General features: G+C 43.6%; 1 protein-coding gene across 9 annotated transcripts in view; it reads left to right on the top strand.

Moving 5' to 3' along the window:
- LOC137657737 (tubulin-specific chaperone C-like) overlaps window positions 1-24,408 on the top strand; it is a 129,296-nt gene that overhangs the window by 102,285 nt on the left and 2,603 nt on the right. The gene's annotated exons all lie outside the window — the stretch shown is intronic.

Below are 24,408 nucleotides of genomic sequence, written 5' to 3'. Positions count from 1 at the left end.
TGCAAGATAACAGTCACAACAAAAAATAAACACTTTGGTAATCATTCACCAAGCCAAACTGTCTTTATTGGCACAACACCACTATATGATAAACAAGAGAATCTCTTAATTTGCCATAACAGCCGTAACTCCTTGGGTCACGGGTGTCGAGATCATCATCATCGTCATCATCATCACCATCATCATCATCAATCGCAAGTTCATTCGGTCCTGGTCATTAACAATTAAATAAATCCGAGCAGTCGTATCAAGTTCTGTTACAGGCCTAGTCGTCAACAATCTATAACACATCAGATAAATCTCTCCAATGGAGTAAGTTCATCCAAGGAGGAATCACGGCCTGCCAAAAATAAAAAAAGAAAAACACTTATGAACACTCCTAACTAACTGAACTATCGCACTATAATCAAAGATAAATAATAAATTGTTCCTATCATTCACAATCACGACAAGCAAAGATAAACAAAAATGTACTTACTCAGAATATAAAAATCACTTTCACGCTGGTCAAAAAAATAATAATCCAGCATTCACAACAGCCTCTAGCTGCAGTCGAAATCAAAATAAGCATTCACCCAAGACATTCGCCACTGTCGTAACCTAACTAAAACATAAACAAACAATCTCATTTATACCAACAGTCTTTCTCACCACAAACGATCGCTAACCTACCTACTTTCGCTCGCTAACACAATATATATCTCTCTCTCTCTCTCTCTCTCTCTCTCTCTCTCTCTCTCTCTCTCTCTCTCTCTCTCTCTCTCTCTCTCTCTCTCTCTCTCTCTCTCTCTCTCTCTCTCTCTCTCTCACACAGGATTTGGCAAAAACAAAAATTAAAATAAAGCAAAAATAAATCCTCCACATTCCTCCCCCCTTACTTTGCCAAATCCTTCTCACACAACACTTACATTATTTTTTTCATAACCCAGTGGCAGTCGGGAACGGGACCTCTACTCCGAGTAACTGGGCCTCCATACACTCTCTCATTCACTTCTTCCTTATCACAATCATTCGCTATGTTAACACTATTCCTATCTAAATCCCTATCATCTAATATATCATGTACAATCCCATCTACCTCGTTCTCGGTTGGCCCTATAATTACACTCATTTCTGTAAACAGTTCATCCATTTCATCAAAAACATTCTCAACTTTAGCAAAAGATTCATTCATGCTACTTATCATTCTCCTGTCTCTCATTCTTGCGTTATTCATTTTTTCTTTTACATAATCTAACGAAAAGCCACACACTATAAGTATCATTCATACTCAGCCACGTTTCATCTGTATTAATACATTTATCCTCCACAATCACTTGTACATTTACACCCTTGTCATACTTATTCGTATTCTTACCTATACCTATAAATTTCCCTTGCACTTTCTCCTCACTTAAAACTTTCAAACGCCTCTTTTTCCTATATTCAACTAACACTAATTGTTTATTTTCCAGCCCTAACTTCTCATGCATACTAGGTTCATACTTGCTCATTTCCAACCAATTATTCATCCCATTCTCACAAACATTAATCCTATTCCTTCCACACACACAGGAGGACTCACCCAGCTGAACCCTCTTACACTCTAGTTTCCCGAACATCCTGGCTGATTTACTCCCTTCTTCCTACATACCCTAGCTACATGCCCATCTGCACCACATTCAGTACACTTACCCCGTGGCTCCTTGCACATTCTAGCATAATGACCATCCTTACCACAATTACCGCAAATCACATTTGTACGATTACTCCGACATCCACTCGCTATGTGCCCAGTCATACCACACCGATAACATTTTATCCCTTTCTCTTTCTTGCACTCACTAATTCTATGCCCTACCTCACCACATCCAAAACAAGCACCTAGAGCCCATCTACATTCATTCTTCTTATGTCCTACTTTCCCACATCTATAACACTTCTCTTCACGGATACAACTACCTGACCTACCTTGCGGCGCACTAGCACTCATATCCCTCCAAACCTGATTCCCTTGTCTAAACCCTTCATTTGTCCTTACAGGTATTCCCACATTACTCGCCCTAACACTCCTATCTACTACACTATCAGCTACCCTCATCGGTCCTCTCATAACAGCATCTCTAAAACTAACAAATTCTGGCACACTTTCCTCCATTCCAGTTCTTACACTCACAGATTTACTTTCTTTCATACACCTATCCAACTCGTAATCCTCAACTATCTCTAAAATATCATCCCATGTCAGTCTTTCTTTCGTCCACCTCATTTTCTCCTTCCGTTTCAAATTAACAAACTCAGCAACATTCTCGGGTACAGTAGCCAAAAACTTCCTCATTAACTCCTTATTCTCATTTATACCTTCATCCCCATACTTCTTCCTAGCTAAAGTTTCCAACCTACATACGTATATCGATATCGCTTCTCCTGCATTCATCCGTGCTTCATCAAAATCATTCTTACGCTTATACTTAACACTCCCTTTCATACGTTTTACCTGCTCAATTATTCTCTGTTTCACACTTTCATAATCAACGTCCCCTACACTCATTATCACTCCATACATCGTCAACAAATACCCAGTCAAATATTCTCCTAACTCCCTAGCCCAAACTCTTTTACTATCACCATACTTATCCTGACAATACCTCTCATACTCCTTGAAAAAATCATATACGTCCCTACTGCTATGCTCATTGAACCTTTCACACCGAGGTACCTCTCTCATAAACACAGTCTTACACACATCACGTTCATTCTCACTGCTATCATCACTGTCTACTCCCTTGTTACCTTCTTCCTCATTTGAATACAATGAATCCACTTCCACACTTAAATTCCTATCCTTAACCATTCCTTTCTTACCCTTTTTCTTACTTACCACTTTCACCCATTCACGATCGTCCTTGCTATCAGCCTGATACTTTTTCTTCCCTTTCTTCATATCACTTTTACCTTTCCTTTCATCTTTCCTCTCACCTTTCTGTTCATCCTTACTATGCCTAATTCCCTTATTTTCAATATCACCATCACTATTACTACTATCACTATCACTTCCTTTCCCATTATCACCTACCTTAACCTTCTCTTCCACTACCAACCCATTACCCGAAGCTGAGGACACTCCTCCGATTGCACCTTCACCCATTATAGTTTTCATCATCCCCATGACTTGCCCCATCATATCTTCCATTCGTTTCTCTATTCGTTCTTCATTCTCTCGCATCCTCATCTCAACACATTCTTCCACTCTCTCTACTGTCCCCTTTAACTCCCTAAGCTCCTTCTGCATCGCCGCATTCTCCCAGTTCAACCTCTCATTCTCTATTAGCAACCTCTCCTCACGCTCCTTACTCAGCCGCAATTCCTCCTCCAAAGCCTTTAATTTACTTTCCATTTTTCTTCAACCTTAATTCCAAATTCGTATCCTATCAGTCCTTCGTCAAAGAGTCCAGCTATCAGTCCCGCCTCAGCAGTCCCTGTTCGGGCGCCAAAATAATGTGGCGGGATGTTGCAAAAACAACCCCCACACCCTTGAATCTTACTTCTGACAATTGTCTCCGCAACACAAACTTTCCCCTGACGTTATCTAAAACCAGACTCTTAGACAAAAGGACAAAAACAAAAACATAACCTTAACACTATATATTTCTTACAAACTAAAACAAACACTTAATACTAAAAACATTCAAATAACCAAAAAAATATCAATCACGAAAACCTTAATACTAAGCCCAGACAACCAAATCACCGTAACCCAAACCTTCCAAACAAAACATATAGTAGTATTGCATGTATTTACTAGCACTTTTGCAAGATAACAGTCACAACAAAAAATAAACACTTTGGTAATCATTCACCAAGCCAAACTGTCTTTATTGGCACAACACCACTATATGATAAACAAGAGAATCTCTTAATTTGCCATAACAGCCGTAACTCCTTGGGTCACGGGTGTCGAGATCATCATCATCGTCATCATCATCACCATCATCATCATCAATCGCAAGTTCATTCGGTCCTGGTCATTAACAATTAAATAAATCCGAGCAGTCGTATCAAGTTCTGTTACAGGCCTAGTCGTCAACAATCTATAACACATCAGATAAATCTCTCCAATGGAGTAAGTTCATCCAAGGAGGAATCACGGCCTGCCAAAAATAAAAAAAGAAAAACACTTATGAACACTCCTAACTAACTGAACTATCGCACTATAATCAAAGATAAATAATAAATTGTTCCTATCATTCACAATCACGACAAGCAAAGATAAACAAAAATGTACTTACTCAGAATATAAAAATCACTTCCACGCTGGTCAAAAAAATATTAATCCAGCATTCACAACAGCCTCTAGCTGCAGTCGAAATCAAAATAAGCATTCACCCAAGACATTCGCCACTGTCGTAACCTAACTAAAACATAAACAAACAATCTCATTTATACCAACAGTCTTTCTCACCACAAACGATCGCTAACCTACCTACTTTCGCTCGCTAACACAATCTCTCTCTCTCTCTCTCTCTCTCTCTCTCTCTCTCTCTCTCTCTCTCTCTCTCTCTCTCACACAGGATTTGGCAAAAACAAAAATTAAAATAAAGCAAAAATAAATCCTCCACAATACTGTCCTTATTAGCAGAACATCACAGGATTTGCAATGCCTGCTTACCAGAATGCGTGAAATATCACGAGGTTGGGCTCAAGATAATAGAAGAAAGACAGAGATGGTTAGAATGGATGATGAAATATCATTGGAAGGAGAAAGGATTAATGAGCTAGAATCATTTAAATATTTAGGAACTATGATCTCTAGTTAGAGTTTAATGAAAGATTGCAAAAAGCAAATCAGACAACAATGGCTAGGTTAACTAATTTTGGAATCAAATCACCTGAAATGACCGTATTTCCCGTGTGATAAGACGCACCTTTTTTCCCAAAAATTGTCCCCAAAAATCATCCTGCGTCTTAACACTGTAAGGTAAAGTTGTAATGACATACAAGCACTTACACTCATCAGACCTGAAATATAATCTTGGAGTTATCATTCATATGTAATAAGTAAATCAATTTATGTTATTATACTTTGTTTAATTAAGTTAGCAATATATTTTTAATACCGATTGTTATGAATTTGCCAAAATGTTTGTTTTGGTGAACAGCTGATGACTCACAACACCACCTACACGCAAACATGCCAACTAACGGCATCTGAGAAGACGACGCAATCACCCTCGTACTCTTCACTGTTATTCATTGGACAACACTCGTCCAAGAATGGCATCAAATCAGAGAAGGCAATCATATAATGTTCGTTATAAGCTGCAAGTTATCGATTATGCAAAACAACAGCAACAGAGCAGCGGAGAGACACTTAGACCGCTACCAACTGAAAAATGATCAGAGAATGGAGGAAGCAAGACGAGGAATTAAAGAAAGGAGAAACATGGCCTACACTATAAGGAAGCAAAATTCCCACAACTAGACGAAATAATAAAAACGTGGGTAGAAGAACAGCGAAACAAAGGATACGCGCTGTCAATGAAGATGATAATGGAAGCAGCAAAGAGACTGGCAGCAGAAAGAAACATACCAATAAATGAGTTTACTGGATCATCGTCTTGGTGCTACCGTTTCATGAAACGAAACGGTCTGTGTATGAGAGTGAAGACCAGGATTGCACAGAAGTTGCCTACAGAATACGAGGATAAAGTGCTAGAATTCCAGAGATACGTAATCAATGCTAGAAAATAGATAAATTATGAAATAGGACAGATCGGCAATATGGATGAAGTACCGTTGACTTTTGATGTTCCATCAAATAGAAGTGTGGAAGGAAAAGGAGCGTTGACTTTTGATGTTCCATCAAATAGAAGTGTGGAAGGAAAAGGAGCGAAGACCGTGACAATAAAAACAACTGACCATGAGAAATCTTGCTTTACAGTTGTTTTGGCCTGCTGTGCAGACGGCAGAAAACTTTCACCGCTACTTATTTTCAAACGAAAAACCATGCTAAAGGATAAAATCCCAGCTGTTGTACTTGTTCATGTTCACCCTAAAGGATGGATAGATGAAGCCGGGGTCAAACTGTGGCTTGAAAACGTTTGCTAAAGAAACCAGCATTATTAGTTTGGGATCAATTTAGAGACCGCAAAACTGAAACCACGAAGAAAAAACTCCGGCAATTTAAAACAAAACAAGCAATGATCCCAGGTGGTTTAACATCGCAGCTACAACCATTAGACGTCTCCCTCAACAAGCCCTTTAAAGATTATGTGCGTGAGGAGTGGAGCAAGTGGATGGCTGCTGGTAACCATGAAGTAACGCCAACAGGACGACGCAAAAGACCTTCTATCACACAAGTCTGTTGTGAATGGGTGAAGATGTCATGGGCTGCTATCAAGGAAGAGATTGTAGTAAAATCATTCAAGAAATGCGGAATAAGTAATGCGATGAATGGAACTGAGGATGAATTTCTCTATGAAGAAAGTGACGTCAATATGGACGACCTGGAATTGACTATGGATAGTGACTATAGCAACGATGATTTTTCAGGATTTGAGGATGATTAGATGTCTGAAATTTGTTACTTTGTAATAAGGAAATATTGTGATGATTACTATATTGCCTGAATTCTGAAATTATACAAATAGTATTGCTTGAGTTCTGAAATACTATAAATACTGTAGATAGCCGTTGAACACGGCCTTGAAAAAACAACTGCGAGTTGAGTGCAGTGTTACCAGGTTAGTGAAAAATTCGCTAGACCTCAAGTATGACATTCATCACTCAAACAGCAGGAAAAATATTCTACATACAGTATTGGAATTCAGAGAGAATTCTTTATTTGATCAATGATTAGTTTTATATGAAACTTTCTACTTAGAAAATTTGAGAAATATTACTGGAATTTTACTTTGTACCAAAATTTGATCAGTAACATTTGCCATACTGCTTTCTTGTACACAAACATGCTGGATGTAAACAAACACTAAATATGCTGTGTTTCACTTTGTAAACATGCTGCGTGTTGAGCATTATGGTGGAAACAAAAGACTGGTTTGGTAATTTTTATATGAATATGTAAAAAGAATTTGGGTAACCGGTCTGTAGCTAATTAATATTAACCTAAAATATTTCATAATATGGCCAAAATACCGCCAAGAGTATTTACTGTAATGTGTGAAGAATCGCACTGCAGAGTCGTCGACTAAGGTCGGTAGGTAGGCTTTAAAATTGTTAATTTATTTTTTTCCAAAAATTTCTTGGCTGATTATGGGGTGCGTCTTACCACTTGTAGCGTCTTATCACACGGTAAATACGGTACATATAAAAATCTAACTATATATCAGTTTAGTGAGGTTGGTGTTACTGAATGGACACGAGTCATGGTATGACAATGTAATAATATCCAGCAGATTTTGTAGGTTGAAGAACTAAGCCCCCAGAAGGATATTGGGAGTTAAATGGTAAAACAGCATTAGAAATTAAACTATAAAAGAGGTTACCCAAGTGCCATATGTGGATGAGATCATGGAGAGGGGTAGATAAGATAGGTTGGGCATGCTATTTGTACTGACCAAGAGAGATTAGTTCAAACTTTTGATTAGGCTCCACAAGGTACTAGAATAGTTGGAAGACCCAAGCCTACATGGCTGAGGACTATGAATTGTGAAGTAGATGATGATGAATGGAGAAATATTTATTAGCTGAAGATAGAGACGACTGGGAGAAATCTAACCAAGGCCCTTTGCATCAATAGGCTAGGAGGAGATTTAAGATGATTTGTTTATTAACAGTTGTATGATGAATGAATGTATGAAATTTGTCCTTATATCCTTAGCCTAAGGAGGTCATTCTTTGCCATATTACTCTCTATACCTTACAGGAAAAGGGTTTGGTTAGAATTTCCTGCTTTTTATACGTTTTCTTTCTTTTTCAGTACTGTATATGCAAAAATATTACATACAGTAGTGACTTTTGGGAATTTAAGAAAGTTATTGTCAATACTTTCCACTAAGATTTTATTTTTATATTCCAGAATCACAAAACCATTACTCATCATATATGCCGACATCCCTGGTTTCAATCCCCCCCCCCCCCCCCCAGTCTCTTAAGTCTTGTTTCATAGATGAAAATTGGTTATGTTTTGAAGTGTATGCTACTTTGAGCCTCAACCAGGAGTCAATCGCTTACCTCACTTTTTGAGTTTGTAGCGCCTAACAGAATTCTATATAAAATATTGTCGTATTTCTTTGCTTGATTAATTGTATTTTTCAATACTGTATTCTCTTCTTGCCTGGATATAACATTAGTTTGCAGTTGTGGTGTCATTTAGTGAATAACTTTGAGTACTTGTGGTTAATGTAATATTTTTGGTGGATGTTTATTCATTGACCCCGTTAATTTTTTTCCTCATATATACTGGTACTTGTATTTTCTGGATATTATGATGTATATTTTCCTCATTAGGTTTTAATCTGGACTTTTATTAGTAATGCTTTTGTAAGTGCCAATGGTATTCCTCTGCCCTTTCAGGATTTTTATAATCACTCTTCTAATGGTGGTAAATTGCTTAACACTAGCAGTTTTAAGCCAACTGTAAATGACTACCCTTTGAATAAAACACTTTATATGACCACTTAGAGTTTTTAGTCGATACATTACCCTTAGAAGTTTTGTGGCAACAATAGTAAATGGTTAGATTGTCAGCAGAGGTGCCAGTTTATGATCTCACATTGTGTGTTAATGACATTGGATAATGACCTGTAGTACTTTGAACTTTATGAACAATGAAATGTTTAAAAAGATCATGATTTTCTAGAATGCAAGGTTTCCTTAAAATAGTGGTCAGCTGACAAAATTGAATGCTGTGTTTTAAATTGCAATTGAAAATATATTTGTTCCTGTACTAACAAACCTTTTGTTATTTATATGGATTATCTTTCGGCAAAGCTGGAAGGTAGCCATTAGAATATAAAGTGCAAAGTGGAAACCCTACCTAACCACTCGAGTAGGTAGGCAGGAGGTGGCTGGGGTTACCCAGCCACCTGTATATACTCTCACAGCTGTGAGTTACGTCACTTTTTTTCTTTTGACTTGTAGAGAGCGGGCGTCTCCTCTCTCTCCTCCAAAGACTGTCATTGGACTTAATATTTTTGCTTTTTTTTTTAGAGGTGTGCTTGTTCTTCTGACGCCCTCATGCAGACATGTCTTGGGCGCGAGGTGCCACGTGCGGTACCTTCATGTCTTCGGTGGATACCGACCTGCCCTCTCTATGTCCACCTTGTAGAGAGCATCGCTGCAAGCAGGATTCACCCTGTAAAGTGTGTCGGGAGTGGCCTGCCTCACAATGGGAGAAGTTTGGACGGAGCAGGAAAAAGAAGGCGAAGCGCGATCTTTTTCCCTCAAGGGCGAGGAAAGCCTGTTCTTCTTCTTCAACCTCCCAAACCTGTTTCAGATGCTTCTTGCTCGCTTTCCTCTGGGGGGTGATTGAGCAGGAGTGCAAACTGGATAACCCATTGGCAACCTCGGGGTACTGGGAGGATAGTTGCTTCACCTAGAGGAGCCACTTCACCTCCAGCCGCCGGGAGCCTCTCTCTATTGCAGATGTATTTAGCGTGGCTGTGCCTAGGGATTTCTACCCCTCCTACGAAGGAAGCTCTACTTTAACTCCTTTAGCGTGGTGCCAGTAAGGATCCTACTCCACTCTCTCCAACATCCTGTGTTTTGGAGGTCTGCGAAGTTCACTTGTCACCCTTTCCTGGACCTTCCATGCGTGATGAGGTGATCGCTCACATTCGCCCCTCCAACGGCCTCCTGCTGATGACAGTCCTGATTTCCATCCTGGGATATTGTCAGCTTTATGTTTCTCCCCACAGTAATACTTCGACTTAAGGAGATGATCTTCACGAGACTAGTGCTCCTTCCACCAGCGGCACACAAACTCTCCATCTCCTTGTGCTTCAGGACACTCTTCTCCTGATCATTGTTCGTAACGATCTGAAGATCATCGTAGAGATCGTAGGTCATCGCGATCTCAATGCTCTTCTCCTGAAAGGGGAGGTTCTTGCTCTAGAGCTTCGCGCTCACCAGACCAACGGTCTCAACGCTGTCCTAGGAGGCGTTCCTCTTGATGAGGAAAAAGTCTCGCGATCGCAGTCATCATGATCACGAGTAACTCAATCTAGAACACTCGCGAGGGCGAAGCTTCTGTTCACGAGGGCAACGTTCTTGAGGATGACGTTCGTAATCACGAGGCCAAAGCTCACGTTCGCGAGCTAGGCACTTGAAACTTTCACGCCATTCACGATTGAGGGCTAGACGCTCTCAATCACGAACAGAACTTTCACGATCGCGAACCTTGCATTCACGTTCACGAATCTTGCGTTCATGATCGCGAACCTTGTGTTTACGATCGCGAACCTTGCGTTTACGTTCGCGAATCTTGCGTTGACGTTCGAGAATCTTGCGTTGACGTTCGAGAATCTTGCGTTCACGATCGCAAATCATGCGTTCACGATCACAATCTAGACCTTCCTCGTCAAGATGAAGAGGTAAGCGCACTCGCAGTCCATCCGCACGTTGCTCCTCAACTCGTCCATTTCCCAAACAAACTCGGACCGAACCTGATCTTGTTATGAAACATCCTACAGACCGGCATCCAGCTAAGCTACCCCAAGTACCCTTTGCTGTTTGCTGCCTATGGTGCTTTAGCAAAGCGTTCGCCCAGGCGACCATCTCCAATGCGTTCCTTGGTGACGCGCATACTAACGCTTCATGTTGCCTCTACTCTACTCAGGGGCCCTCACTGCCTACTACATCGGGCGTAGGTGGCCCTCTGAAGCAACAGAATCCTTAAGAATTCCATCTTCCAGTATGGCTCCTAGTGCTTGTGTGAAGAGCATTTCTACTTGTGAATCGTGCCTATTGGTGCGCGAAACTTGCGATTTCATGCGCAAATCAGGGATTTCCACGAGTGGAGTGGAGGTATATTCACGAGCAAGTATGGTCCCAGCACCTCCGGCTTCTACCACCTCTAGCAGTAGGCCAATACCCTTCCCAGATTGGTTTAAGGAGCCTCCTAATAGGTATGCCAATGTAACTATTAGTCCAGACCGTCTTGTTTGCTTGACGTAGGAGCATCTCCTGTTGCCACAAAGGCTCTCTCCTATGTTGACTCGGGCCCCTTCTAGGGTTCCTCTTAGACAACGTTCTCCTTCCCCTGGATTTTCTTGGGAAACCAAAGACTTCTTTAAGGGTGCTGAGCTCCCTTCATGGATTTGTGCTTTTCTAACTACCCTGCAGAAGTCCTTGGGTGACAATCCCCGACTGCTCCAGTCAGGGCTACTCCTTGGATTCCCCTAGAGTCCAATTTGAGTTCATCACATAGGAGTTCTGACCCTAGAAGGAGAACTTTGTTAGACAAGGCACGAGGATCCTCCCCATCTTGATCTAGTGCCGAGATGCCTGCAGCCACTAATCCTTCTCCTGAGAACCTTCCCTTTATGCCAATGAAGGCGAATATCTTGACGAAGTGACAGAAAAGGAGGATGAGAGTCGTAACTCCACCGCACGCCGTACCCGTTGTCAACTTGTGGGCAAATGCAATACTCAAGAGGAGGGATACCATCATAGGGAAATTCTACAAGCAGGTGCTGAAGGTGGAGGTCTCATGCCTGAGGAATTCCACCCTTGAAGGTTCATCTCTCTTTGTTCCCGAGGAAATTGAGATGGTTGCCGAGAGATGGAGGAAATCGTCGAGCGATTCTCTCCTCCATTGGGCCATGACATCCAGGCCCTATGGAAGACCTTCCCAGTCTTCGCTTGGTCAGCAGGTTACATCCAACCCCTCTACTTCCAGGTCCTCTGGACCTTCTAAGGTTTTGAAGCATCCCTTTCAGTCCAAAGACAAGAAAGGGAGCAAATCCTTCAGGGCAAAGAAGGGAGCTAAAGGGAGCGGCCGAGGTGGTCACTCCCGCTATGAATAGCAATTCTCATCTCCAATCACCTGTGGGAGGATGCCTGCAGTACCTCTGGTATAAGTGGTGGCATCAAGGGGTAGATTCCTGGACAATCGAGGTGATCACCATAGGGTATCGCATCCTGTTCACTCAGTCTCTCCCTCCTCTGACTCAGGATCCAGTCCTGTTAAGCTTCTTTGCGAAGAGATCCACAAAGGAGCTGGCCCTCCGTGGTGAAGTCCAGACCATGTTGCAGAAGGGCGCTCTATAAGCGGTCGTGTACGAATCTCCAGGCTTTTACAGCCTAATTTTTATTGTGAAAAGGCAACTGGAGGTTGGAGACCAGTCATCAATGTCTCTCCCCTGAACAAGTTTGTTCAACAGACTCTGTTCCGGGTGGAAACGGCAGACACGGTCATCAAGGCAGTTTGACCAAGGGACTTCATGTGCACACAATCTCAAGGACGCATGCTTCCAGATCCCAGTCCATCCGTCTTCCAAGAAGTATCTCAGATTCATACACTAGGACAGGATATACCAGTTCAAGGTTCTCTGCTTCGGTCTCTTGACAGCACCTCAGGTCGGGCGCACAAGAACGGCATTTGTCTCCTCAGATATCTTGACGACTGGCTGGTTCTGGCAGACTCTGAGGCAACCCTTCTTCGTCACCGAGACATGCCTCTCGAGTTTTGTCAGGATCTGGGAGTCTGCATAAATCTCAAAGTCATCACTGCTTCCTTCTCAGAGACTAGTATACAGTCAAGCCTCGTTTTTCGTGATAGTTAGGTTACAAACACAGCCGTGATAAGTGAATTTTCATGAATAAATACTACAGAGTGGCCTAACTCCTAACCTAAAAAGTCACTGCCTGAGTGCCCGAGCTGATAATTAACACAGTAAATACTGCCTAATATTGTTTTATGTGGTTTCTACAACAGTTTATAATCATATGTACAGTACATTTGCACACAAGTACACTACGTACTTGACACAGTAAGGTTATAGTACAATATTAGTGACAGAATTTGGGAGGGTATGTGAGAGAAGGAAGTTGAGAGTTAATGTGGGTAAGAGTAAGGTTATGAGATGTATGAGAAGGGAAGGTGGTGTGAGATTGAATGTCATGGTGAATGGAGAGTTACTTGAGGAAGTAGATCAGTTTAAGTACTTGGGGTATGTTGTTGCAGCAAATGGTGGAAAACAGATGTACGTCAGAGAGTAAATGAAGGATGCAAAGTGTTGTTGGCAGTGAAGGGAGTGGTAAAGAATAGAGGGTTAGGCATGAATGTAAAGAGAGTTCTGTATGAGAAAGTGACTGTACCAACTGTGATGTATGGATCGCAGTTGTGAGGATTGAAAGTGACTGAGACACAGAAATTGAATGTGTTTGAGATGAAGTGTCTGAGGAGTATGGCTGGTGTATCTCGAGTAGATAGGGTTAGGAACGAAGTAGTGAGGGTGAGAACGATTGTAAGAAATGATTTAGCAGTTAGAGTGGATATGAATGTGTCGAGTTGGTTTGGCCATATTGAGAGAATGGAAAATGGTCGTCTGCTAAAGAAGGTGATGAATGCAAGAGTTGATGGCAGAAGTACAAGAGGAAGGCCAAGGTTTGGGTGGATGGATGGAGTGAAGGAAGCTCTGGGTGATAGGAGGATAGATGCGCGAGAGGCAAGAATATCTCTCCTCTCGATGCCAATATCCCTGTAATAGCGGAGTTCCTTGTATACCTTCGGGAGGAAAAGATCTTTTTAGTCTCAGCGGTGAAAGGCTATCGCTCAGCCTTGAGCTTCGCCTTTAAGTGGAAAAGAGTGGATATTTCTTCTTCGTTAGAGCTTTCTTTACTCATAGAGAGTTATGAGATCACATGCCCTCAGTCAGAGATCAGGCCTCGTCCTTGGAACGGGGTTCGCGTTTTAAGATCCCCTATGCCATGCAACTGACTGAAATCAGCGTTCCTGCTCACTTTAGCCTCAGCAAAGAGAGTCGGTGAACTACATGGCCTCTCATATGACATCGCTCATTCAAGGGGATGGTGGGAAGTGACCCTCAGCTTCGTCCGAGTTTATTGCAAAGACTCAAAATCCGGGGATACGTGACCCTAGATTTGGGCCCTTTTCAGATTGTCTATGTTCTATAACCAATTACCCAAATCAATTGTTACTATACCCAGTGAGGAGTTGGAGATATCTTAAACGCACTGCAGCAACACGGCCCGACTAGCATCGCTTCTTGTTAGTTCTGGAAGGGTTAAGAGGAGGATCACAAAAAGAGGAGGATCCAAAAAATACCATTTCCTCTTGGATACGCTAAGTTATTGAAAGAGCTCTAAATCCCGATCCTCCTCCTGCTCAAAGACCTAGAGCCCATGATCTCAAGGGCATCAGTACATCCTTGACATTCAAATGCAACTTTTCCGTCTTGCTGGTATTACAAGCGGTTGTGAGGAAATGTCGTACTACATGACTACATTCACAGTCAACTATCCAAAAGACGTGACCCATAGGAGTCTCGATATGTTCACTATCGGTCGTGTAATGGCTGCTCAATAAGTGGTTTAAGAATACCTCGGGCTCCTTGTTGGACAAGTAGCAGATGCTTGAGGGCATTGGTTGCCTGGGTTAAGACTGGGATGAACGAGAGTATGTCTGGCATTTTCTTTTTCTCATCTTCCCCTCCCTTGGGATACGGTGCCATGGGTCCCTCTGCAAGCTGGCTTCAACCTCTGCAAGCTGGCTTCAACCTCTGCAGGTAAGAATCACTTCCCTTGTGTAGCCGAATCACTTCCCTTGTATAGCCTAGTATAGTCATAAATTTATATACTGTCCACAACCCCATTGGTTCCTGTGAGGTAGGCAATGGGAAACGTCTTTGTTTATTTTATACTTATAAACTCAGAATGTACTTCTGTAAGACGTTCATATATCTCTCATGGCAACTGGATTGCTCAGGATGCTATCTTACTCACTTTGTATTGTTAGCGAGGTGTCAAGGTTTTCCCTAGACCACAGTCATATACTGTACTGTACTAGGTAAACCCGGATTAATATGTCTGCCAGAATTAGGTTTTTCACCCTCCTAAGAGTGAGTTATCCTCATAAATAATGAAAGGTTTGTTAGTATGGGAACAGATCCCATTGTTAAATGAGTATCTGTGTTTCAAAAAATATAGTTTTATGATTAGAACTTACCTGGCAGTTATATATATATATATAGCTGAGTCTCCGACTGCGGCAGAATTTAATCGAAAATCGCGGCAAGATTATCTCTGCCGGCCGGATCGACAACATCGTTGGTCCGCCTTTCAGTTTTTTTGGATCGTTTCCCTTCATCGCCTTTTTGGACTTCGTTTTTGGTGAAGTACACTGTGTTGGGATTTGGCAATTGTGTTGTTTTTTGCTTTTTTGTCTTTTTTCCTTTACTGTATTATCATGAGTGAGAAAATTCATTATCGTATTTGTGCGAATGATATTTGCAAGGTGAGGTTGCCGAAAGTTTCGGTTGACCCTCACACTATCTGTATGGGTTGCAGGGGGTTTGAATGTGCTTTAGATAATAAGTGCAAGGAATGCGAGGTTTTAAGTGATGATAATTGGTTAGCTATGAAGCGCTATGTGCGCAAACTTGAGATAGATAGAGTTAGAAGAGCTAAATCAAAGTCAAAGTCTGCTAGTGAGCCTAGCTTAGATTTATCTATTGACCCTTTGCTTGTAACCCCTTTGGAAGTTATTCCTTCCCCAAATGTAGTGACTCCTGCCCCTTCTACAGGATCTGTGCCTACGGATGACCCTGGGTATGCTAAATTAGCTGCTGAATTGGAGGCCATTAAAGCACAGTTGGAGGCCTTTAAAGGTAAGGGTGTAGGTGAAATTAGTGCTTGTGAAAGTGCAGTGGAGGTGGCGACTGATTGAATCTGTCATACCCCTAGGTCTAGAACTCTACCAAGCTCCCAGGACCAAGGGAGAAGGTACGTCGAAAGCCGAAAGGGGGCGAGAGGTGCTTATCCTCGGTCAGTCGTCGCCTCAGACAGTCCTGTTGCGATCTCCCAGGCTGCTCTTGACCGCCGTAGGAAAGGCGTGTCGGATACGTTTGTGTCTTCGCCTGATCGTTCTCCCAGACGTAATTGGCGTTACGAATCAAGACCAATGAAGAGAGGGTGGAACCGGGACGTGCAGTCTCGCTCTCCCTCTCCCGGTTCGAGTAGCCGAGACCCTGATCCTTCGGAAGACGATTTCGATGTTGTTCCTATTAAAAGGGCGAAACAGAGAGTCCTTAGCCCAGTTAATCCTGCTAGACTCCCTACTTCTTCTGCCAGCGCTCCCAGTCAAGCCGTACGACAACTGCCGTCTTCGGCACCGCGAGAGCCAGCGGAGGTTGTTAAAGCTTTCATGGTTGTTATGCAGGAACAATTTTCATCGTTAGTTGAAGCTTTCAGCCACCCTTCTCAGTCCGTCAGACGTAAGGACGTCTCTTTGCCTGTTAAGAGATCTTCTTCTAAGAGAGATTTTAGTATCTCTCCCAAGAAACCTCTGCGCACTTCGTCGGCCGTACAACAATGCACACCCTCTTCATCGGCACGCTGCCAGGAATTTCCTTCCCCCCTCTCCCGGCGCCAGGACAATACTGCCTCTCGTTCTCGGCGCCGTGACGATTCCGTTTCTCTTCGAAACGCCAGGACGTTACTGCCTCGTTTCTTAGGAAACAGGATGAATGCAGTCTGCATTTTCAAGGCGAAGGCAGCCTGCATCTTCAGGACGCTTCCGTTTCTTGTCATCGTGACGATACCGCTTCTCGTCATCGTGACGATACCGCTTCTCGTCATCGTGACGATACCGCTTCTCGTCATCGTGACGATACCGCTTCTCGTCATCGTGACGATACCGCTTCTCGTCATTGTGACGATACCGCTTCTCGTCATCGTGACGATACCGCTTCTCGTCATCGTGACGATACCGCTTCTCGTCATCGTGACGATACCGCTTCTCGTCATCGTGACGATACCGCTTCTCGCCGACTGGATGTTAGCGGCGCTCGGCGCCAGGATTCAAACAGCTCTCGCTGCCAGACCGCTGGCAGCCCAAATCTTTGGGATGTTATCCTTGAGCAGGACCTCGAAGATATTTCGGAAGACGAAGAAAAACCTGCCGACTCTCCTAGTGATTACAAGGTTCTTTCTCGCTCTCTTTTGGAACTTTATGGGGAGGAATTTCAACCTTCGGCCCCTCGTTCTCCTCAGTCTCAATTTACCAGGAAGAAAGCTACTAAGTCTTCGGCCTTCATCAAAATGAAACTTTCAATTTCGGCCAGGAAAGCTCTCGCTAAAGTGGATGATTGGATGAAGGAACGGAGACAAGCTGTCAAGACCACCTTTTCTTTTCCACCGTCTCGGCTCGCTTCCAAGGCCGGTATGTGGTATGAGACAGGGGAACCTTTGGGGTTAGGAGTGCCTGCCTCCTCCCAAGGTGACTTCTCGGCTCTTGTGGACTCGGCAAGAAGGCATGCTTTAAACTCTGCCAAGGTGATGTGGTCCATGTTGGAGCTTGATCACCTCGTCAAGGGAATTTTCAGGGTTTTCGAGGTTTTCACCTTCCTGGACTGGTCTCTCGGGACTCTGGCCAGGAAGTCTGAACTCCTGGAGGACACGAAGGACCTGACGAGTATCATGTCCTGCATCCTGCATGGACAAAGCTCTAAGGGATGGAGCTAATGAATTGGCTTCCCTTTTCTCAGCAGGGGTCTTAAAGAAGAGGGCCCTTTTGTGCTCCTTCACCTCTAGATCTGTGACTGTTGCCCAGAAGTCGGAGCTACTTTACGCCCCTTTTTCACGTCATCTTTTTCCTGAAGCTCTGGTCAGAGATATCTCCCTTTCTCTGGCTCAGAAGGCTACTCAGGACCTTTTGTCTCGGTCGGCTAGAAAGACCTTACCTGTTGCTCCTGCTCCTCTGAAGAAGGAGGAGAAGTAGTTTCAGCAGCCCTTTCGGGGCAGGATCTCCTCGAGAGCGGATTTTAGGGGATTTTAGGGGGAGAAGACAAGAGTCAGGGCCAAGGACCAGCAGGGGTGCGTTTAGGCCCCGGTCCAAAAAATGAGATGGAAGTCCTCCAGACACCAGTAGGGGCAAGACTGTCTCGTTTTTGGCAGTCTTGGAAAAGGAGAGGGGCGGACACCTGGTCCCTCTCAGTCGTCAAGGAAGGTTACAAGATCCCCTTTTTAAAGAAACCACCTCTCTTAGACTCTCCCCTAGCCTTAGTGGCTCAGTACACCAACGCGGGGAAACGAGAGGCTCTTCTGGAGCTAGTCGACCAGATGTTGGTCAAGGGAGCAATAGAGCCGGTTCAAGACCTCGCCTCCCCAGGCTTTTACAATCGCCTGTTTCTGGTTCCCAAGAACTCGGGTGGATGGAGACCAGTCCTAGATGTCAGCTCTCTGAACGCCTTCGTGGAGAAAACAAAGTTCTCCATGGAGACGACTCAGTCAGTGCTGGCTGCAGTTTGTCCAGGAGACTGGATGGTTTCTCTCGACCTGCAGGACGCTTATTTTCACGTCCCCATTCATCCGTCTTCGAGGAGATATCTGAGGTTTGTGTTCCAGGGCAAGTGCTTCCAGTTCAGGGCACTTTGCTTCGGTCTCAGCACAGCTCCCTAAGTTTTCACCAGACTAATGGCGAATGTGGCAGGCTGGTTACACCAGGAGGGGATAAGGGTCTCCTATCTAGACGACTGGCTGATCCGGTCACAGTCGAAAGAGAAATGTCTGGAGGACCTAATGAAGACTTATACGATGACTCAGGACCTGGGACTCATCGTCAACTGGGGGAAGTCTCAGACCGAGCCGAATCAGACTATTCTCTATTTGGGGATAGTTCGGAATTCAGTTCTTTTTCAGGCTTCTCCCTCCCAGGAGAGGCAGACCAGGTGCCTGGAAAAAGTCAAAGACTTTTTGAGGAAGCAAGAATGCTCAGTGAAGGAGTGGATGAGTCTGCTGGGAACTCTATCCTCCCTGGAGCAGTTTGTCCCTTTGGGGAGACTGCACCTAAGGCCTCTGCAACACTTCCTCGCAAAGGTTTGGAACAGAAAGATCCAGGAGGACACTTTCTTTTCCCATTCCGACAGAGATCAAGGATCTTTTAATGTGGTGGCTGGACCCAGCTCTGTTGGGAAAAGGGATCTCCTTGTTCAAGAAGAACCCCGACCTAGTGTTATTCTCAGACGCGTCCAAGTCAGGCTAGGGAGCAACACTAGGGAACAAAGAGGTCTCAGGTATTTGGGAAGGAAGTCAGATCAGTTGGCATATCAACAGGAAGGAATTGATGGCCATTTTGTTAGGGCTCAAGGCCTTTAAAACCTCGGTGTCAGGAAAGACTGCGGAGATCAATTCCGACAACACCACAGCTCTCGCGCACATAAGGAAGCAAGGGGGAACTCACTTCCTCTCTCTGTTCTCAACTGCGAGAGAGCTTCTCCTTTGGGCGAACGAGACTCAGCTGTTGACAAGGTTTGTTCAAGGGCAGAGAAACATCAGGGCAGACATGCTCAGCAGGAGGGGACAAGTCCTTCCCACAGAGTGGACTCTCAACCCGCATGTCTGTCGGAGCCTCTGGAAGTTGTGGGGCAGACCTGTAATAGACCTTTTCGCCTCCGGTCTAAACAAAAGGATCCCCAACTACTGCTCCCTAGTCCCGGACGAGGAAGCTGTTGCAGTGGACGTCTTCTTGATGGATTGGACGGGGCTGGACATGTATGCCTTTCCCCTGTTCAAGATCAATCTGGTTGTCAGGAAATTCGCTCTCCTCGATTCGGGACGAATGATCCTAGTGGCTCCATTCTGGCCTGCGAGGGAATGGTTCACCGAAGTGGTAGGGTTGCTGATGGACTTTCCAATTAGACTCCCGGCAAGTCCAGATCTTCTCAGACAACCCCACTTCGAGAGATTTCACCAAAACCCCCTCGCTCTCAATCTGACTGCCTTCAGACTGTCGAGAAGCTCGTTAGATCTCGAGGCTTTTCGGCACAAGCGGCGAAAGCTATTGCCAGGGCAAGGAGGATCTCTTCACAAAGAGTCTACCAGTCAAAGTGGGAGACCTTTAGAGCTTGGTGCAGGAGGCGCAAGGTTTCCTCGTCCTCTACCTCTCTAAGCCAGATTCCAGACTTTCTTTTGTACCTCAGGCAGGATGCTAAGCTGGCTGTATCTACCATTAAAGGATACAGGAGCATGCTCTCAACTGTCTTTAGGCATAGAGGCTTAGAGTTAATTCAGAATAAGGACTTGCAGGACCTCATTAGGTCTTTTGAGACAACGAAGCAGGTGCACTTAAGACCCCCTTCTTGGAACCTGGATGTGGTGCTTAAGTTTTTGTGCTCCAGGAAGTTTGAGCCTATCTCGCAAGCTTCTCTGCGAGATGTGACTAAGAAAACCCTCTTCCTTTTGTCTCTAGCGACTGCCAGGAGGATCAGCGAGGTCCAGGCAATCGAGAAGCGTGTAGGCTTCACCCTAAATGGAGCGCTTTGTGCCTTGAGGTTCGACTTTCTCGCCAAGAATGAGAACCCTTCAAAACCCTGGCCCAGGACTTTTGAAGTCCCTAACCTCACGAATCTAGTGGGTCAGGAACAGGAAAGCCTCCTCTGCCTGGTTAGGGCTCTCAAGGCTTATTTGGCCCACACTAAGAGTGTGAGGGGTGCTTCCAACTCCTTATGGTGTTCAGTGAAGGATCCTCAAAAACCCCTGTCAAAGAATGCTTTGTCCTTTTTCCTGAGGGAAACTATTAGGGAAGCCCACCTCTTTTGTGAGGAAGAAAACTTCGCCCTGTTAAAAGTACGGGCTCACGAAGTAAGGGCCATTGCTGCTTCGCTGGCATACTGTAAAAATATGTCAGTTAGGCAGATCATGGACGCAACGTTCTGGAGGAGCAACTCTGTCTTCGCTTCTCATTACCTCAGAGAGGTAAGAGTGGACTATGACAAGTGTTATACCTTGGGCCCATACGTAGCTGCGGCTTATGTATTAGGCAAAGGAGTTACTACCCCCACTCATCCTTAGTTTATGTACTTGTATATGGGTTTGTGTTTTTTATGGTTGTCTGAGGTCCTCGTCTTGTGGTACGGTTCCCTCAGTCCAGATAGATAGTTTATATCTATTTCTGCAAGGTTAGGTGGTTGGCTTTAGTAAGGTTGCAGGTTTTTATTATATGGGAAGGTAGTTTCTGAAGTCTAGTCAAGTTGTTGGTCCTACCCCTTTGACAGACTCGATTGAGTTGTTTGCAGCGTAGCAGGTCTACTCCTGGCTGAACACTCCTAAGGGAAAGTGACTCTAGAGGCAGTTACCTTTGAAGTCAGCTACCTTAGCAGGTAAGGAATCAAGGTGTTTGTTCTCCTACAACTTTTTTGTTGTTTCCCCAACTATGTTTTTCTGTCTGTTTCCCTCCTCCAAATGTGTGAATCAGCTATATATATATATAACTGCCAGGTAAGTTCTATTCATAAAAATGGAGTTTTTATGATAAAACAAAGTTTTATGAATACTTACCTGGCAGTTATATATATATTTTAAAGCCCGCCCACCTCCCCTCAGGAGACAGGTCGGGCAAAGATAATCTGAGGAACAGAAAACGGGAATGATTCCAAGTACCACCCTGTAAGGGTTGTTAACCATCTAACCACACAACTACCACAAGGCGGTTGCCGCGATTTTCGATTAAATTCTGCCGCATTCGGAGACTCAGCTATATATATATATATAACTGCCAAGTAAGTATTCATAAAACTTTGTTTTATCATAAAAACTCCATTTCTCCTATTAGTGTACTACTTTTGACAGACTTGAGAAGTCATCACAGTTGCTGAAAAAAGTGGTCGTAAAGTCGATCAGTCCTAAATTGGATAGGTAATAAGTCGACAATTCAGGTTGAGGCTGGGCGTCACTCGAACCCAACTCAGGACGCTTCTGATCAGGCAGTAGGGCAAAAAATCATAGGCGCCTAGGCCGTCCACTGGTGTTGAAATGCGTCCCTGAATGCCGCCTTTGGATTTGGAGAGAGCAGTAGATTGGTAGTTTGTGGTTTAGAGATCGCAAACAGGTCTGTTGTGGGCGAACCCTGTCACCTAGTCAGGATTTCTGTTAGTATCTGTGAACTCAAAAGACCCTTCTGAGCTAACTATTTGGGTCTTTCTGCTCAGCTTACCCGCCACTACATTTCTCTTGCCTAGAGTCAAGAAAATCTAGTTGAAATCCGCCCACTCGAAATGCCAAATAGCAGAGGTGCAATGACCCGGTACTTTCTCACTTGTTGATATAGGCCACCATGGTGGTGTTGTCACTCATCAACACCACCAAGTGACCGGACAGAGGAGGGCAAAAGTGTATAGGAGCTAGGAATACTGTCTTCAGCTCTAGGATATTGTGTGGTTTCGGTGATCTTGATCGGACCACCGACCCGATATCATGTGCTCCCCAACCTTCCCTGGACGTATCTGTGAGGAATAGAAACGCACTGACAAGAAGCGGAACCCTTTTTTAACCTGTTTGAATCGTCCAGCCACCATTCTAGATCTCTTCTGGCCTCTACCTCTCTATTGACACTAGTGAGAGGGGATTGTAGAGATGTTGAGACCATTGCCCTTTCAACTTCCACTGTAGTGATTGAAGGGGATGATAGCCTCTTGGCACTAGATGCTTTAGCGAAGCCAAGTGGCCCAGAAGTCTCTGCCACTGATGGGCTGACAGATAAGACCTCTGCAGGATGGGAGAGCTATGTATGTCTTTAGGCAAGGCAGTTTGTCTTAAGACGGGAATACCTTCCATAAGACCGTATGATATCCATTCCTAGGTAGGCGAGTCTTTCGAATCTCCCCCCCTCACACGAGAGAGAGAGAGGTTGATTGATTGATTGAATCACATTCTCCATCAGTAGCGTAGGTGAATCAAAACTATAATGGATTTATGCCGAGTACTGTTTAAATTTATTTTGTGACATATTTAATTAACCCTTTTTATTTTATAAAACTTGACGACTATAAGAGGATTATGATATCATGGTACCACATAACATACTTATGGTAATTTAACATAGGCCAATTACAACCAGATCTGGTTACAACCTGTTGGTCAGAACCAAACGCTGTCATAAGTTTACAAGTACCTGTGTATAGAACGTATTTCTTTTGGTGAGCAGCTCTAGTGCATATCGCAGCCCTCCTTGTCACTCTCTTCACCCTAAGCAGTATTCAGACTGAGGTACATAAACCTCTGCTCCTCATGTGACTTGTGTTCTTAAGTCTTATGCCTCCCCCATATGACCTTATTGGTTAAGCATTTGACAAAAATCTTATCGCCAGTCTGTCTTTCGGCTTAGCCTAATTTCAGCAAAGTGAGTAGGAGACCTTTTGGCATCTTGTAACTAACTAGTCATTCCAAAGAATGGAAGTAGGTCTCCATAGTTTTTACCTAAGCCAACTTAGTTTCAAAACAGTTAGGTTTTGATAGGCAATTGTATTTTGTATGTCTGTTTGTGTATTTGTGACACTCATAACTTAAAAAATACTTGACCGAATCTTATGAAATTTTGTGGTTTGATTTGCCATGGTACAAGGACACTTTGATTAGTTTTTGGAAGTGATTGGGCCAAAAATCAAGGACAAGGTCACGAAAAAGTAAAAACTTCTATTTGCCATATTGTGGCCAATTTTAATCTGATTTGCATAAAACTAGTCCCAAAATGTGTATAATACAATTGCCGATGTTATGATATATAACATGATATAGGCAAATTTATGCTCTCTCCTGAGTGCCTATTCTAGTTTTTTCTTGAGTTTGTGGCCAAGATCCAAACCAAAGCTTTTCTGCTATTTCAATTTTTCACCATTGCTTCTTAGGAAGCATTTAGTGATAATTAGAATGACTGGCTTCTCTGTCCTGTGAGGGCTGCACTCTGCGCTTTAAGACCCAGCTAGCATTTTTCTAACCATGGCCACAATAAAAAAAGAAATATATCCAAGAACACTAACATTTTAGGCTCAGCTTATGATCTCACAAAACTATCTGAAATCAGCAAGTAGGTTGGAGGTCCAACTCTGGCAAGTGCTTACGTTATTTATTGATATTGACACTTGGGAAGAACTTGTCAGTGGTTTGGTTATTAAGCCAGGAGCCTGATAATGCCAGACATCCTTTCCCCTCCAACTGCCTGTAAAAGGAGTATACCCACAAGATCTTACAGGAATTATTGAGCAGCCACCACAGAACTAACCATAAAATGTATCTCATCAAAATGATTAATTTTGACAAAAGCCTAGGATTAAAGGTAGAATGACTGGCCTTTTACTTTTTCTTCTCATCTCTTGGGATGCAGCAGTTGTGGCAGTAATGAACTGGACCGGACGTCAAATGCAGGTGCGCTTCATATTCGAACAACTTGGTTTACAGCAGGGTCTATTTAAGAAGGGAGTGGAGGGTTAGAAAAACCCATTTTTTACAATA

Source organism: Palaemon carinicauda, chromosome 18 (genome assembly GCF_036898095.1).
Source record: "Palaemon carinicauda isolate YSFRI2023 chromosome 18, ASM3689809v2, whole genome shotgun sequence".
NCBI classification, from domain to species: Eukaryota; Metazoa; Arthropoda; class Malacostraca; order Decapoda; family Palaemonidae; genus Palaemon; species Palaemon carinicauda.
This window is presented reverse-complemented; position numbering and strand designations above follow the sequence as displayed.